Source organism: Dermacentor variabilis, chromosome 6, assembly GCF_050947875.1.
Source record: "Dermacentor variabilis isolate Ectoservices chromosome 6, ASM5094787v1, whole genome shotgun sequence".
Taxonomy (NCBI): Eukaryota; Metazoa; Arthropoda; class Arachnida; order Ixodida; family Ixodidae; genus Dermacentor; species Dermacentor variabilis.
This window is the reverse complement of record NC_134573.1, coordinates 35229691-35237083: the sequence shown is the minus strand read 5'-3', so window position 1 is coordinate 35237083 and position 7393 is coordinate 35229691. Positions and strand designations below refer to the sequence as shown.

The following is a 7393-nucleotide window of genomic DNA, read 5'->3' as shown; positions in this document are numbered from 1 at the left end:
AGCTTGTGAGGGCGATTGGTCTGTAGCTGCTTGCGGATGTTGGGGATTTACCAGCTTTTAGAAATGGAAATACTATAGCGTTTTTCCAGTCTTCTTGCATTATACTAAATTCCCAGATTATGTTGAAGAATTTTAGGGGAGCATCTACAGATGCTTTATATAGATGTGCCAACATGGCGTAGGGAATAAGGTCGTGACCTGGCGCTGTGTTTTTCCTTGCAGAAAGGACTCTGTTTATTTCTTGTGTGTGAGGGGGCAATTGTACGGTTCATTTGACGCGCCGGCAGTGGGCAGCTTCTGTTCTTCAGCAGACAGTTTGTACTGTAGAAATTCCTTCGTATAATTCACTGAACTGGATACGTCACAGAAATGTTCGCCAAGTATATCTGCCTGTTCTTGTACTGTTGTTTGTGTGCCTGGACTTGTATGTACCGGTATTTTGTAAGATGAGTAATCTGCCCGAAACTTTCCAACCTGTCCTCACATTCCTTTAGATGTGACTCAACTGTTTATTGAAGATATGTATTTCTTTCACGAAGATTTTTCTGCCTGTCTTCTGATAAATCCTGCTTTGGCTTCGACCTGTTTAAAGCATAAGACGTTTTGCACAGGTGGGGTATCTTCATAGGATTCCCCAGGCCTTATATCGATGCTTTTTTGCTTCTGTGCACTCAGGAGTCCACCAGCGATAGATTTTTTTGCCCACAAGGCCAGATGTTTGCGGTATTGCCTTTTCTGCTGCTGAAATTAAAACCGCAGTGAACTTTTCGTTAATTTCCTTTACGCTTACTTCACTTGAAAATACTTCCTCGAGTTTTGCATGTTTCACAGAAAGCGGCCAGTCGGCAAGATGTATTCTTCAACGATGAGGTTTAAAGTTTGTAATTGATAGTGACGATGCGAGTTTGATGACAGCAGGTAGATGGTCGCTGCCATATGAGGTGTTCAGGACTTCGCGTTTAATATCAATGAAAACACATGGTGAGCAAAAACAAAAGGCTCCGGCAACTGGTCAATGAAATTTTCCAGGTCTCGGGTGGTGAAATGGGTATGGAAGGAATGCACAATGAACAGATGGTGACAGTCTTAAATGATAAAACGGTGACAGCTACAGCCTCCTACGGGGTACTCAATACAAATTTCCTTGTGGGAATGCCGCCTTGGACAACAATAGCGACACCTCCTGATAGACGGCTGGAGTGCTCGCGCTCCTTTCGTGCAAGAGTAAAACCTTTAAAAAAATTTGTGTCTTTGGCACCTAAGTTCGTTTCTTTAAGGCAGAATGCTACTGGTGATAACATATTTATAATGGCTTTGATGTCATATGTATTGTGGATCAGGCCTCTGCAATTCCAATGGATGATGAAAGGCATTTTAATGAAATTCGAAAATTTTCCTTACGTGTTGGAGCTTACAAGTTGTACGTGACATGTGTTAAAAAGCTGACTACTCTCATTAAGGATGGTAACTGTTCAGGTTACCTGTCCCTTTTTCGGCGCAGCTACAAGTAGTTTTTCCTTCTTGGCGTGCTCCAAGGAGCGTGGACCTTTTGCGTCAATGACGCTGGGGTTGTCGGATCAACCTCCATCGCCTCCTCCGACGCGCTGGATGATCGAGAGCCAGATCGGTCCAGACGTGCGTCCCGGACCGTGGCGTTCAGTTCAACTTCGGGCCCTGCGGCACTGCGGTCTGCCGTGCCGTCTTCGATGATGATGGAGCAGCACTGGCTGCCGCCACCAAGGGGGCGGTTGGAGTTTCTATAAGAGTACCCAACGTGGAGCCTATAGACTCCTGAAACGGGTGTCGCGCTGCCCCCTGCCGCGTCACACTGGCATAGCGTGCTTGCTCTAGCCTTTCCTCGCTTCATAGAATTAAATCTTTCCCGTTACAGTGATTGCGATGATTTCTTCTTCTGTTTTCCAGCAAGGGCAGCTTCGCGAGTAAGCAGGATGATCGTCCTTACAATTGACACATAGTACGGGAGCATTGCAGTTATCAAAAGGATGGTCATTGGCACTAAATTTCGCGCATGTTTCTTTGCCTCTACATGATTGTGATGCATTCCCGCACCTCTGGCCCTTAAAACATCGCCTCTGGTTCAGTATGTACGGTCTGACGTTGATTTTCAAATATCCTGCGTGGAATGAATTGCGTACAGTGCTGCTACCAAATGTCGATATCACATGTTTCGTGAGGACCTGGTGGTCATTTCGTCGTAGTGCGGTTCTCTGTACCTTAATTACGTTTTCCTCCTGAAATCCTTCAAGGAGCTCTTTGTCGCTGAGGTTCAGGAAGTCTTCTTCTGGTATAACTCCCCTGCTTGTGTTGAGTGAGCGGTGTGGAGAGAGTGTCACTTTAATGTCATCAATACCGGCGAGTTCAGCTAGCTTTCCTAGTTAATCTTTCTTGGTTAGTTCAAAGGAGGTCTCCGTTAGCCATCATTGAGGCTTTGTAACCAGGTCCAATTGTGTTTGCGAGGCATTTATAACCTAGGAATGGTGACAGTTTTCTTACGGTTGTGTTGCCTTCACTGTGATGAACATGGTATTTTGGAAATGTACGTTCGCTTGGTTTTAAACAGAACTGGAAAGTTGCTTCGGTGCGACCTCTTTTCAGATGCTGATATGAAAGTCGGGGGAACGCTTCTACCATTTAATGGTTTCAAAATTCAGTAGCGGTGGTAGTCACCCACCACCGAGCCCAACAAGGCTAAGCTACAGGCTCCAAGAAGCCTGCAGACGCCAGCTATGCACCGCCACTATAACCTAATACCTAAGGTTGAATATATTACACAGCGTTATCCCTTGCCGCCCGGAAATTCGGAAGTAAGAATAAGTGAGTAGACGACAGGAAAGATTGAAAGTGAGAGAGAAAGAAAAAGATTGAAGAGGGGGACCGGAAAAAGGCGACTGCCGATTTTCACCGGGTGGGTCAGTTTGGGGGTGCCGTCTACGGGAAACAGAGGCCAAAGACGTGCGTTGCCTCCGCCACAGGGCCTTAAAGGTCCGAACACCCTGCATCGGCTCAACCCCCAGGATCCCGCTTTCCCTGGACACGGCTAAGCCGCGCATGACTACACACGGGAGGGCCCAACCCTCGTGTGCTCGCGTACGTGGTGCCGCAACACACCAAACGCCTGCTGACGCAGACGCCCCTGCGCGGTATCGCTAGTTGTTCGGCTTCAAGCGACATTTCTTCAGACTGAATTCGAGGCTTGCGTTAGTTAAGTACTCGAAGACCTGTTCGAGACAGAACGCATTAGTGGCGAAGCCAGGAGAAAAGACGATCGCATCATCATGAAAATATCCGCACGTCTTTCATTTTAGGCCACGATTGTCCATCATCCGTTCAAAACTAGCATAGGCATTGCAAAGCCCAAACGGCATAGCGTTAAATTCATGCAGGTGGTCTGGTGTTAGGAAAGCTGGTTTAGGGCGATTTGCCCGAGCCATCGGCACTCGCCAATAGCCGGAACGTAAGTCGAGTGACGAACAGTACTCCGCGCCCTGCAAATAATTGAAGCACAGTCTAGCGCGGCAAAGGATACACGTCTCTTTGCGTAACCTTATTAAGACGGTGGTCGTCTATGCAAAACCAGATGAATCGATCTTTTACAGCGAAGTTAGCCTCTCGGGGGTCAGCATTTTTACTGCGAAGATGTAATGGCTAGCTTCTAGAAAAAATTGCGTGCGTCCATCAAGCTGGGAAGTTACCCTAGCACGACTCCCTGAGGAATCATCAGGCATTGTTTGGGGTATGTGAGATGAGGAGGTATGTGAGGTTTTGGATATGTTTGGTGAGACTTATACAGTGCTGAGAAATTGCCACGTCTTCTACTATAGAGGACTACCAGATAAGCAGTTTGGAGTGGGGTTCCTAATCCATAAGGACATAGAGGGCAACATTGACAAATTATACAGCATTGAAGAGAGGGTAGCAGTAGTCGTAATAAAGCTGAATAGGAAGTATAGAATAAAGGTAATACAAATCTACGCTCTAAGCTCCAGTCACGACGATGAAGAAATAAAGCAGTTTTATGAAGATGTTGAATTAGCGATGCGAAAAGCGCAAACTCAGTATACTGCAGTCATCGGCGTCTTCAATGCAAAAGTGCGGAAAAAGCAGGCTGGTGAACAAGCAATCGGCAAATACGGCGATCATTCCAGGAACACTTGAGGAGAGACGTTGGTATAATTCGCGGAAAGAAATAAGCTGCAAATAATGAACACGTTCTTCAGGAAGCGTTGAAACAAGAAGTGGACCTGGAAAAGCCCTAATTATGAAACAAGAAACGAAATTGATTTCGTGCTTTCTGCCGATCCCAGCATAGTGCAGGATATAGAATTGTTAGTTGCGGTAAAGTGCAGTCATCATAGGTTAGTGAGGGCTATGATTCACCTCAATTCCAAGAGAGAAAGAATAAAATTCGTCAAGAAGAAACAGGCCAACCTTGACGCAATAAGGGTAAAATCAGACCAACTCTGATTGGCACTCGCAATCATAATTATCTATCAAGAAAACTCCTGCCCTTACCGCACTCCTCGCTGTGCAGGGCCCAGGAAGTCACTCTCAGGCTTCTGCAAACAAGCACTTACGCGAGCCCCGTGGTGCTGCACACAATGTACTCCGAACGGTTCCCAAGCCTGGATTGCCCCCTGCGTGGTGGTTAAGCGGACTTCGAGTATGTCCTGTGGGGCTGCGCCGCCGCCGGTCCTCCTTTCACCAAAGAGGAAATGATGAAGCTCATTAGGGCCCAGGACCAGACCTCTCATATCCTGGCATTCCAGACGGCCCACGAGAGGGCCGTCAGGTTGCACCTGATGGTCCCCGGATGGGCCTAGGCAGGTGACGTTGAATTTACCCGCGTTCATTGGGAACCAAATAAATTTGTTTCGCTCACTCATTCACTCGCATAGAAATATGCAGCCTTAGAATACAGAGATGAAGATCACATGGAGGCAATTATTGAAACCCTAACTAGTCGGGCTTCAGAAGCAGCAATTCAAGTGGGAGGTAAGGCACCAAGGCAACAAGTAGGTAACCTCTCCAAAGTAACAAAGGAGCTAATAAAGAAATGACAAAAAATGTGTCTAACTCAAGAGGTCAGATAGAATTCGCGGAATTCGAAAACTAATTAACAAGGAGAATATAAGGGATGTATGAAATTATAACGTGAGAAAGACTGAGGAAGCAGTAAAATCTAGACGCAGCCTGAAATCAGTGAGAAGGAAACTTGTCATTGGTCAAACCAAGAAGTATGCACTGAAAGATAAACAAGGTAATATCATCAGCAATCGCTAAGATGTCGTAAAAACAGCAGAAGAATTCTATGCTGACCTGTACAGTACCCAAAGCAGTCACGATACCACCATTCGAAGTAGAAATGAAAAGGGTATAGAAGCTCCTTCTATAACTAGCGATGAAGTTACAAGGGTCCTGCAAGACATGAAACGGGGAAAAGCGGCAGGAGAAGATGGACTACCAGTCGAGTTAATTAAACATGGAGGAAACGTAACGCTTGAAAAACTAGCGGCCCTTTATACGAACTGTGTCTATCGAGTTCAAGGGTCCAAGAGAACTTGGAAGAATGCCAACATTATACTAATCCACAAAAAGGGAGACGTTAAAAAAATAAAATATGGTAGTGATGGTGGTGGTGGTGGTGGTTATCGAGCTGTATAGATCAAGAATTTCTCCCCATACGTGGGCCGATCACGAAGATAGTGCAAAACTGAGCCGACCCGCGGCAGAGATGAAGCAGGCACACTCTGCCAACTTGCAAAAATAAGTTTAATATCTTAGGTCCAAATACAACCCGTACCAGATATTAAGCTGATAAGAACAGATACTACACTTTGACCCGCGTCGGCCATGTCTTTGTTCATACCGCCCTCTCTTCGTCAGCGTTCCAAGCGCGTGCCTATCGCCTTTCCTTTCCTTCCACTCTCCCGTGGTGGTGGTCACGTAAGCGTGCTGCCCGCCAGGACTGTGAGGCGGAAAGAAATGCGAACCGTCCATGTGTCCCGGATCTAGCAAACTTCGAACGCTTCACCGGCTTCACCGGACCAACGGTCAGCTTTCAGAAGGAGTTTGTGGGCAACCAATTTTGTGTGGCTTGTGTTGCGTACGACCCCTTCTGGTTTTCGCGTGACCTCACAACCAACGCACGATCGCCTTGGCTATGGTGAAGCAGTATGTGCCCTCGGGGTTCGATGAGGTGCGTGTCTGTTCTACGTGCCGGGATTCGTTAGTAAAAGGTGTCATGGCGCGTTCTGCAACAATACGTGGGTATGCATACTAGCCGGTGCTTCAACATCTTCCGAGGCTCAACACCGTGGAGGAACGACTAGTCGCGCCTCGCCTTCCGTTTATATGCATATGTCGTTTGACGCAATGTACCGGACAGTTCGCCATTGAGGGGCCCACATACACAGCTTCGCTTGTCATCTACCTTCACAAAGTGGAATGGCACTGATTTTTTTTGTTTCCCTCCACGGACAAAAATTATCACCATTAGCAATGGCTCATACCACTCTAAGCAAGCGAAAAATGCAATGGTTCATCCCGCAGTATTGCCGAGGCTACAAGCACTCAGCAAAGTGAAGCGAACAGTGCATACATTCATTGGAATCACGCATTCAACGTACAGAAAAGCGTACGTTTCAATAAAGAACAAGCTCAAAACACGCACCTATCCTATCAGCAATGGCGCATACCCCAGTAAGCGATGGCTCATAGCCACGTAAGGCAGAGGTTACAAGCGCTCAGCAAAGTGAAGCGAACAGTGCATACATTCATTGAAATCACCCATACAATATACGGAACAGCATAGATTTCAATAAAGGACAAGCACAAAAGCATCCGAACCATCAATAAAGCATTGCGTACCCTCCCTCAGCAGTTGTGGTAGTGGCTTTGCAACAGCTTCGCTGGACATCCCCTTTCACAGACCCAGGATGACGAGTGAATATTTTTTCTTTGCAACGACTACATGTCACAGGGTCTGTAAGAAAATTGAACAACTCCGCGCTGAAGCATATCGCTTACTTGGTCTTCAATAACACGGCGTTCCGTGAGTGATACGTGATAAGGTCGCTGGCGCAGCGTAGCGTGGGTGCCCGTATCGATCTCGTGATATGCCGTTGATGTGCGGCCCAAAGGCGCTTGTTGACAATCTAAGTACTTGCGAAGCAAGTTGAGGAGCTGGTGAAGTTGTGTAGGGCTTAGGAGAGTATCCACAGAACTGTCGAAATCGTCCGAAGCAGACATCCGGCATTAGGGCAAAAAGCCAATGTGCTGATCTCGGAGCAAGTGCCATGAAGAGATGCATGCAAGATGGTCCCCGAGACAATGGGTTCAAGACGTTCAAGGCACTCACCGCAACCCAAAGTTA

The 7393-nt window shown here is 46.9% G+C and overlaps 1 pseudogene; it reads right to left on the bottom strand.

Moving 5' to 3' along the window:
* Positions 1-5698: 5698 nt before the first annotated feature.
* On the bottom strand, positions 5699-5873 carry LOC142586481 (U2 spliceosomal RNA; annotated as a pseudogene).
* Positions 5874-7393: the final 1520 nt, after the last annotated feature.